We start from the raw sequence: 11,241 nt of genomic DNA on the forward strand, positions 1-11,241 counted from the left end.
TGCGTGCGTGCACACACACCCTAACCCTATATGCCGACAGTGAAGAATAAACATATTTATAACTAGTTTAGCTAGCTCCAGAGGTAGATGGAATAGCTAAGTGTGTTTGGTCTAACTGTTAGTGTGTGTTTTGCTCAGCTCCGCAGTCCGTCACAGCAAACATTTAAATGTAAACCTAAGACGCAAAGAAGTCCAAGATAACAGATAAATATAAACAACCATAATGTAGATTCAATGATATGAGAGAAATTGTAGATTAAGTGTAGACAGTATTTAAAAAAAGACAATGTTAACAGCAATGTAATAAGTATATACAGTATTATGCAAAATGACAAGTACTACATGGCACACAGATGTAATTTTTTAATTATAAGTAAAAGTATGTAAGGCTGAAGTGACAGCAGTGATGAGCATTTAGATTAATGACGGGCATATTTATCGACTGAACATGCTCATTTTCTACAGTAATGTGTCTGACCCTCCACTGATGCTGTATACTAAGTTTGGCGTTGAAAAAGAAAACATGGAAATTTAAGGTAATATTTCACTGTTTTTAACATTATGGTAATTTAAAAAAAATGAAGAAGTTGGAGCTTTGGGGTTCCTGGACATAATATGTAGAGTAGGTCCACCCGAATAAGTGGGCAAAATGTCAGGTCATTCGGAGTTACGGTGCCACTTTGTAAAGGTTTCCAAAAATGGAAATGTAGTAGTTTGGTTGAATTTGTGACATGTAAATCGTCAACAATGGTGTATTCGCTGTTAGCTTACGACCTCCACGAGTAATTTTTCAAAAATGTGCTCCTCAATTAAGTATTATATTGGATAGGGGCTGAACTTGTCCTGCATTGGAATTTTTCCGATCATTCCCCTAGGAGGAGTTCGCAAGAACGTGCGTAAAATGGCTGAAAAACGCACATTGTTCAAAATGGCGGACTTTCTGGGGGGCGGGGCTAATGGAAGGCAATTTGAAATATGTGTGCAATCATAATAGCAATAGGTATACAGCGTTTCGTGAATATCGGAATTACTATATCCGAGTAGTTTGGAGTAATTTGCGACATGTAAATCGTCAAAAATGGTGTATTCGCTGTTAGCTTACGACCTCCACGAGTAATTTTTCAAAAATGTGCTCCTCAATTAAGTATCATATGGGATAGGGGCTGAACCTGTCCTGCATTGGAATTTTTCCGATCATTCCCCTAGGAGGAGTTCGCAAGAACGTGCGTAAAATGGCTGAAAAACGCACATTTTTCAAAATGGCCGACTTTCTGGGGGGCGGAGCTAATGAAAGGCAATTTGAAATATGTGTGCAATCATAATAACAATATGTACACAGCGTGTCGTGAATATCGGAATAACCATATCCGAGTAGTTTAGAGTAATTTGCGACATGTAAATCGTCAACAATGGTGTATTCGCTGTTAGCTTACGACCTCCACGAGTAATTTTTCAAAAATGTGCTCCTCAATTAAGTATCATATGGGATAGGGGCTAAACCTGTCCTGCATTGGATTTTTTACGATCATTCCCCTAGGAGGAGTTCGCAAGAACGTGCGTAAAATGGCTGAAAAACGCACATATTTCAAAATGGCCGACTTTTTGTGGGGCGGGGCTAATGGAATGTATTTACAAATATATCCGCAATTCCATGAGAAATGTCTGTGCCAAAATTCGTGAAGTTTTGAGAAACTATATGTGACTACCACACAATAGGGGGCGCTAGTGAGCAGTTTTTTTGAAAATGTACGTTTTTTTTTTACATTCTTCAAAAGGTCGCGGGCTGTGACGCGTGTCCCAAGTTTTGCGTACCGAAACACATTTTAGCACATCGTCATAAAAAAAAAAGTACAGGCCACGCCCACAATTGTCATTCGTTGTGAGACTTTAAATATAAGTTCATACTCATCCCTAGAGTATGTCTAAAAAAAAAAAAAAGATTTCGTCCATCGGTTCATGAGTTATACATTTGTCATGTTTTTGGCGCCCCCTATAGTCCAAAATGGAAATCACTTTGGGTGCCTATTCCCCAATACAGACTGAACCTTACCAACAAAATGTGTGTTTTTTTGGTACATTGTTGATGAATTATGAGCATTTCTTTCTAAGCCCCGCCTTTTTGCGAGTACGTTTTAATTCATGTTGGAAATATTTATCGTTTGAACATGCTCATCTCCTAGGGTAATGTGTCTGACCCTCCGGTGATACTGTATACTGAGTTTGGTGTTGAAAAACCAACATTTGAAATTTAAGTGAATATTTAACTGTTTTGTAAATTATGCTAATTTAAAAAAAAATAAAGTAGGCGGAGCTTAGGAGTTCAAGGAGATTATTTGTAGAGCAGGTCCACCCGGATATGTGTGCAACATTTCAGGTCATTTGGAGTTACGGTGCGACTTTGTAAATGAATTCCGAATTGGGATTTGTATAGGTGGCGCTAGCGAGCAAGTTGTACAATTGACTCCAGAATAAGGTAGTTTTCACCAGTTATGGAGTCCGTGCAAAATTATACAACTTTTTCAGCGTCCTAAAGGCCTCAAAAACAGGAAACGCCAGCAGAAAAAAAATAATTAAAACTGCGGTCGCACTTGTGCGCGCAGTGATGAGCGGGCCCTCGCGTCCGTGCGCCTGTCGGGGAGGGTTGCTGGTCCCCCCCCTCAGTCCTCCGAGATGAGCCGTTTGTCATGTCTCTAAATTGTTTACCTGACTTTGCGTTCCTTTGTTTCTGACCAGGAAATCTTAGGCATGTGCGCCAACTGTGTTAGGGTTAGGGTTAGAGTTAACCCTAACCCTATATGCCGACAGTGAAGAATAAACATATTTATAACTAGTTTAGCTAGCTCCAGAGGTAGATGGAATAGCTAAGTGTGTTTGGTCTAACTGTTAGTGTGTGTTTTGCTCAGCTCCGCAGTCCGTCACAGCAAACATGTAAATGTAAACCTAAGACGCAAAGAAGTCCAAGATAACAGATAAATATAAACAACCATAATGTAGATTCAATGATATGAGAGAAGTTGTAGATTAAGTGTAGACAGTATTTAAAAAAAGACTATGTTAACAGCAATGTAATAAGTATATACAGTATTATGCAAAATGACAAGTACTACATGGCACACAGATGTAATTTTTTAATTATATGTAAAAGTATGTAAGGCTGAAGTGACAGCAGTGATGAGCATTTAGATTAATGACGGCATATTTATCGACTGAACATGCTCATTTTCTTCAGTAATGTGTCTGACCCTCCACTGATGCTGTATACTAAGTTTGGCGTTGAAAAAGAAAACATGGAAATTTAAGGTAATATTTCACTGTTTTTAACATTATGGTAATTTAAAAAAAATCAAGAAGTTGGAGCTTTGGGGTTCCAGGACATAATATGTAGAGTAGGTCCACCCGAATAAGTGGGCACAATTTCAGGTCATTCGGAGTTACGGTGCCACTTTGTAAAGGTTTCCAAAAATGGAAATGTAGTAGTTTGGATGAATTTGTGACATGTAAATCGTCAACAATGGTGTATTCGCTGTTAGCTTACGACCTCCACGAGTAATTTTTCAAAAATGTGCTCCTCAATTAAGTATTATATTGGATAGGGGCTGAACCTGTCCTGCATTGGAATTTTTCCGATCATTCCCCTAGGAGGAGTTCGCAAGAACGTGCGTAAAATGGCTGAAAAACGCACATTTTTCAAAATGGCCGACTTTTTGGGGGGCGGGGCTAATGGAAGGCAATTTGAAATATGGGTGCAATAATAATAGCAATATGTATACAGCGTTTCGTGAATATCGGAATAACTATATCCGAGTAGTTTAGAGTAAATTGAGACATGTAAATCGTCAAAAATGGTGTATTCACTGTTAGCTAACGACCTCCACGAGTACTTTTTCAAAAATGTGCTCCTCAATTAAGTATCATATTGGATAGGGGCTGAACCTGTCCTGCATTGGAATTTTTCCGATCATTCCCCTAGGAGGAGTTCACAAGAACGTGCGTAAAATGGCTGAAAAACGCACATTTTTCAAAATGGCCGACTTTCTGGGGGGCGGGGCTAATGGAAGGCAATTTGAAATATGGGTGCAATCATAATAGCAATATGTATACAGCGTTTCGTGAATATCGGAATAACTTTATCCGAGTAGTTTAGAGTAAATTGAGACATGTAAATCGTCACAAATGGTGTATTCGCTGTTAGCTTACGACCTCCACGAGTACTTTTTCAAAAATGTGCTCCTCAATTAAGTATCATATGGGATAGGGGCTGAACCTGTCCTGCATTGGAATTTTTCCGATCATTCCCCTAGGAGGAGTTTGCAAGAACGTGCGTAAAATGGCTGAAAAACGCACATATTTGAAAATGGCCAAGTTTTTGGGGGGCGGGGCTAATGGAATGTATTTACAAATATGTCCGCAATTCCATAAGGAATGTCTGTGCCAAAATTCGTGAAGTTTTGAGAAACTATATGTGACTACCACACAATAGGGGGCGCTAGTGAGCAGTATTTTTGAGAAATTACGTTTTTTTTTTACATTTTCGAAAAGGTCCTGGGATCTGACGTGTGTCCCAAGTTTTGCGTCCGAAGCTCATTTTATGCTATCGCAATTTAAAAATAATGTATAGGCCACGCCCACATTCTGAATTTGTTCTGAAACTTTGAATCTAAGTTCGTAGTTGCCCCGAGAGTATGTGTACAAAAAAAAAAAAAGATTAGTCCATCCCCTCTTGAGTTATAAATTGGTGGTGTTTTTGGCGCCCCCTATAGTCCAAAATGAAAATACTTTGGTGTGCCTATTCCCCAAGACAGACTCAACGTTGCCACCAAAATCTGTGATGTTTGGATACATTGTTGATGAATTATGAGCATTTATTTTTAAGCCCCGCCTTTTTGCAAGTACGTTTTAATTCATGGCGGAAATATTTATCGTTTGAACATGCTCATTTCCTAGGGTAATGTGTATGACCCTCAGGCGATACTGTATACGAAGTTTGGTGTTGATAAACTGAAAATTGAAATTTAAGTGAATATTTAAGGGTTTTAAAAATTATGCTAATTTAAAAAAAAAAAAAGTAGGCGGAGCTAAGGGTTCCAATTGAATTATTTGTAGAGCAGGTCCACCCGGATACGTTTGCAAAATTTCAGGTCATTCGGAGTTACGGTGCGACTTTGTGAATTTTTCCGAAATGGAATTGAAATAGGTGGCGCTAGCGAGCAGGTTGGACAATTTGAACTCATTGACTCCAGAATATCAAATTTTTCACCGGTCCTGGCGTCCGTGCAAAATTATACAACTTTTTCAGCATCCTAAAGGCCTGAAAACAAGGATTCCGTAGCAGTATAATAATAATTAAAACTGCGGTCGCACTTGTGCGCGCAGTGATGAGCGGGCCCTCGCGTCCGTGCGCCTGTCGGGGAGGGTTGCTGGTCCCCCCCCTCAGTCCTCCGAGATGAGCCGTTTGTCATGTCTCTAAATTGTTTACCTGACTTTGCGTTCCTTTGTTTCTGACCAGGAAATCTTAGGCATGTGCGCCAACTGTGTTGGTACCATTTTTCCTGCATCAACCAGGTAGCGATATGCCGACAGTGAAGAATAAACATATTTGCACTTTTCAAAGTAGGGGTCGTTCCCCAGCATATCCATTTATCCAGAATTGTGGTAATCACAGAGAAAACAAGAGATCATAATAAAGACATGGTTGCTAAAGCATGATTGAACAATGTAACTGTAAGCCTTATAGAAAGAGAAAGTGTTTGTGTGTGGGGGGGGTGTGTGTTTATTTGTATTCTTTAGTAGATATCTACAAGTAAACAGTAGATATTTCATGAAACCATATGGTGCTTCACATAATAAAATATACAAGGGCTGTAGCCTGATATACATTATATGCTTTAGGAGCTGTATGTGTGTGTTTTACATTCAGTAGGTGTCTGTTGTGGAGTGTATAGGTGTCTGTTGTAATTGATTTTGCCGCCAGCAGAGCCGGTGTGTGTGTGTGTGGTTTAGGAGTTATGAGCATTTCTTTCTAAGCCCCGCATTTAGATTAATGACGGGCATATTTATCGACTGAACATGGTCATTTTCTACAGTAATGTGTCTGACCCTCCACTGATGCTGTATACTAAGTTTGGCGTTGAAAAAGAAAACATGGACATTTAAGGTAATATTTCACTGTTTTTAACATTATAGTAGGTCCAACCGAATAAGTGGGCAAAATGTCAGGTCATTCGGAGTTACGGTGCCACTTTGTAAAGGTTTCCAAAAATGGAAATGTAGTGGAATTTTTCCGATCATTCCCCTAGGAGGAGTTTGCAAGAACGTGCGTAAAATGGCTGAAAAACGCACATTTTTCAAAATGGCCGACTTTCTGGGGGGCGGGGCTAATGGAAGGCAATTTGAAATATGTGTGCAATCATAATAGCAATATGTATACAGCGTTTCGTGAATATCGGAATAACTATATCCGAGTGGTTTGGAGTAATTTGCGACATGTAAATCGTCAAAAATGGTGTATTCGCTGTTAGCTTACGACCTCCACGAGTAATTTTTCAAAAATGTGCTCCTCAATTAAGTATCATATGGGATAGGGGCTGAACCTGTCCTGCATTGGAATTTTTCCGATCATTCCCCTAGGAGGAGTTTGCAAGAACGTGCTTAAAATGGCTGAAAAACGCACATTTTTCAAAATGGCCGACTTTCTGGGGGGCGGGGCTAATAGAAGGCAATTTGAAATATGTGTGCAATCATAATAGTAATATGTATACAGCGTTTCGGGAATATCGGAATAACTATATCCGAGTAGTTTAGAGTAATTTGCGACATGTAAATTGTCAAAAATGGTGTATTCGCTGTTAGCTTACGACCTCCACGAGTAATTTTTCAAAAATATGCTCCGCAATTAAGTATCATATGGGATAGGGGCTGAACCTGTCATGCATTGGAATTTTTCCGATCATTCCCCTAGGAGGAGTTCGCAAGAACGTGCGTAAAATGGCTGAAAAACGCACATTTTTCAAAATGGCCGACTTTCTGGGGGGCGGAGCTAATGAAAGGCAATTTGAAATATGTGTGCAATTATAATAGCAATATGTATACAGCGTTTCGTGAATATCGGAATAACTATATCCGAGTAGTTTAGAGTAATTTGCGACATGTAAATCGTCAACAATGGTGTATTCGCTGTTAGCTTACGACCTCCACGAGTAATTTTTCAAAAATGTGCTCCTCAATTAAGTATCATATGGGATAGGGGCTAAACCTGTCCTGCATTGGAATTTTTCCGATCATTCCCCTAGGAGGAGTTCGCAAGAACGTGCGTAAAATGGCTGAAAAACGCACATATTTCAAAATGGCCGACTTTTTGTGGGGCGGGGCTAATGGAATGTATTTACAAATATATCCGCAATTCCATGAGAAATGTCTGTGCCAAAATTCGTGAAGTTTTGAGAAACTATATGTGACTACCACACAATAGGGGGCGCTAGTGAGCAGTTTTTTTGAAAATGTACGTTTTTTTTTTACATTCTTCAAAAGGTCGCGGGCTGTGACGCGTGTCCCAAGTTTTGCGTACCGAAACACATTTTAGCACATCGTCATAAAAAAAAAAGTACAGGCCACGCCCACAATTGTCATTCGTTGTGAGACTTTAAATATAAGTAAATACTCATCCCTAGAGCATGTCTAAAAAAAAAAAAAAAGATTTCGTCCATCGGTTCATGAGTTATACATTTGTCATGTTTTTGGCGCCCCCTATAGTCCAAAATGGAAATCACTTTGGGTGCCTATTCCCCAATACAGACTGAACCTTACCAACAAAATGTGTGTTTTTTTGGTACATTGTTGATGAATTATGAGCATTTCTTTCTAAGCCCCGCCTTTTTGCGAGTACGTTTTAATTCATGTTGGAAATATTTATCGTTTGAACATGCTCATCTCCTAGGGTAATGTGTCTGACCCTCCGGTGATACTGTATACTGAGTTTGGTGTTGAAAAACCAACATTTGAAATTTAAGTGAATATTTAACTGTTTTGTAAATTATGCTAATTTAAAAAAAAATAAAGTAGGCGGAGCTTAGGAGTTCAAGGAGATTATTTGTAGAGCAGGTCCACCCGGATATGTGTGCAACATTTCAGGTCATTTGGAGTTACGGTGCGACTTTGTAAATGAATTCCGAATTGGGATTTGTATAGGTGGCGCTAGCGAGCAAGTTGTACAATTGACTCCAGAATAAGGTAGTTTTCACCAGTTATGGAGTCCGTGCAAAATTATACAACTTTTTCAGCGTCCTAAAGGCCTCAAAAACAGGAAACGCCAGCAGAAAAAAAATAATTAAAACTGCGGTCGCACTTGTGCGCGCAGTGATGAGCGGGCCCTCGCGTCCGTGCGCCTGTCGGGGAGGGTTGCTGGTCCCCCCCCTCAGTCCTCCGAGATGAGCCGTTTGTCATGTCTCTAAATTGTTTACCTGACTTTGCGTTCCTTTGTTTCTGACCAGGAAATCTTAGGCATGTGCGCCAACTGTGTTGGTACCATTTTTCCTGCATCAACCAGGTAGCGATATGCCGACAGTGAAGAATAAACATATTTGCACTTTTCAAAGTAGGGGTCGTTCCCCAGCATATCCATTTATCCAGAATTGTGGTAATCACAGAGAAAACAAGAGATCATAATAAAGACATGGTTGCTAAAGCATGATTGAACAATGTAACTGTAAGCCTTATAGAAAGAGAAAGTGTTTGTGTGTGGGGGGGGTGTGTGTTTATTTGTATTCTTTAGTAGATATCTACAAGTAAACAGTAGATATTTCATGAAACCATATGGTGCTTCACATAATAAAATATACAAGGGCTGTAGCCTGATATACATTATATGCTTTAGGAGCTGTATGTGTGTGTTTTACATTCAGTAGGTGTCTGTTGTGGAGTGTATACGTGTCTGTTGTAATTGATTTTGCCGCCAGCAGAGCCGGTGTGTGTGTGTGTGGTTTAGGAGTTATGAGCATTTCTTTCTAAGCCCCGCATTTAGATTAATGACGGGCATATTTATCGACTGAACATGGTCATTTTCTACAGTAATGTGTCTGACCCTCCACTGATGCTGTATACTAAGTTTGGCGTTGAAAAAGAAAACATGGACATTTAAGGTAATATTTCACTGTTTTTAACATTATAGTAGGTCCAACCGAATAAGTGGGCAAAATGTCAGGTCATTCGGAGTTACGGTGCTACTTTGTAAAGGTTTCCAAAAATGGAAATGTAGTGGAATTTTTCCGATCATTCCCCTAGGAGGAGTTTGCAAGAACGTGCGTAAAATGGCTGAAAAACGCACATTTTTCAAAATGGCCGACTTTCTGGGGGGCGGGGCTAATGGAAGGCAATTTGAAATATGTGTGCAATCATAATAGCAATATGTATACAGCGTTTCGGGAATATCGGAATAACTATATCCGAGTAGTTTAGAGTAATTTGCGACATGTAAATTGTCAAAAATGGTGTATTCGCTGTTAGCTTACGACCTCCACGAGTAATTTTTCAAAAATATGCTCCGCAATTAAGTATCATATGGGATAGGGGCTGAACCTGTCATGCATTGGAATTTTTCCGATCATTCCCCTAGGAGGAGTTCGCAAGAACGTGCGTAAAATGGCTGAAAAACGCACATTTTTCAAAATGGCCGACTTTCTGGGGGGCGGAGCTAATGAAAGGCAATTTGAAATATGTGTGCAATTATAATAGCAATATGTATACAGCGTTTCGTGAATATCGGAATAACTATATCCGAGTAGTTTAGAGTAATTTGCGACATGTAAATCGTCAACAATGGTGTATTCGCTGTTAGCTTACGACCTCCACGAGTAATTTTTCAAAAATGTGCTCCTCAATTAAGTATCATATGGGATAGGGGCTAAACCTGTCCTGCATTGGAATTTTTCCGATCATTCCCCTAGGAGGAGTTCGCAAGAACGTGCGTAAAATGGCTGAAAAACGCACATATTTCAAAATGGCCGACTTTTTGTGGGGCGGGGCTAATGGAATGTATGTACAAATATATCCGCAATTCCATGAGAAATGTCTGTGCCAAAATTCGTGAAGTTTTGAGAAACTATATGTGACTACCACACAATAGGGGGCGCTAGTGAGCAGTTTTTTTGAAAATGTACGTTTTTTTTTTACATTCTTCAAAAGGTCGCGGGCTGTGACGCGTGTCCCAAGTTTTGCGTACCGAAACACATTTTAGCACATCGTCATAAAAAAAAAGTACAGGCCACGCCCACAATTGTCATTCGTTGTGAGACTTTAAATATAAGTAAATACTCATCCCTAGAGCATGTCTAAAAAAAAAAAAAAAGATTTCGTCCATCGGTTCATGAGTTATACATTTGTCATGTTTTTGGCGCCCCCTATAGTCCAAAATGGAAATCACTTTGGGTGCCTATTCCCCAATACAGACTGAACCTTACCAACAAAATGTGTGTTTTTTTGGTACATTGTTGATGAATTATGAGCATTTCTTTCTAAGCCCCGCCTTTTTGCGAGTACGTTTTAATTCATGTTGGAAATATTTATCGTTTGAACATGCTCATCTCCTAGGGTAATGTGTCTGACCCTCCGGTGATACTGTATACTGAGTTTGGTGTTGAAAAACCAACATTTGAAATTTAAGTGAATATTTAACTGTTTTGTAAATTATGCTAATTTAAAAAAAAATAAAGTAGGCGGAGCTTAGGAGTTCAAGGAGATTATTTGTAGAGCAGGTCCACCCGGATATGTGTGCAACATTTCAGGTCATTTGGAGTTACGGTGCGACTTTGTAAATGAATTCCGAATTGGGATTTGTATAGGTGGCGCTAGCGAGCAAGTTGTACAATTGACTCCAGAATAAGGTAGTTTTCACCAGTTATGGAGTCCGTGCAAAATTATACAACTTTTTCAGCGTCCTAAAGGCCTCAAAAACAGGAAACGCCAGCAGAAAAAAAATAATAATACCACGAATAACAATACGAATAACAATAGGTATCCTTGCACTTCGTGCTAGGACGCCGTTAGGTCCTAGCACTCTCGTGCTCGGGCCCTAATAATACCACGAATAACAATAGGTATCCTTGCACTTCGTGCTAGGACGCCGTTGGGTCCTAGCACTCTCGTGCTCGGGCCCTAATAATAATAATAATACCACGAATAACAATAGGTATCCTCGCACTTCGTGCTAGGACGCCGTTGGGTCCTAGCACATCGTGCTCGGGCCCTAAT

This window comes from Pseudochaenichthys georgianus, unplaced genomic scaffold (assembly GCF_902827115.2).
Source record: "Pseudochaenichthys georgianus unplaced genomic scaffold, fPseGeo1.2 scaffold_661_arrow_ctg1, whole genome shotgun sequence".
Taxonomy (NCBI): Eukaryota; Metazoa; Chordata; class Actinopteri; order Perciformes; family Channichthyidae; genus Pseudochaenichthys; species Pseudochaenichthys georgianus.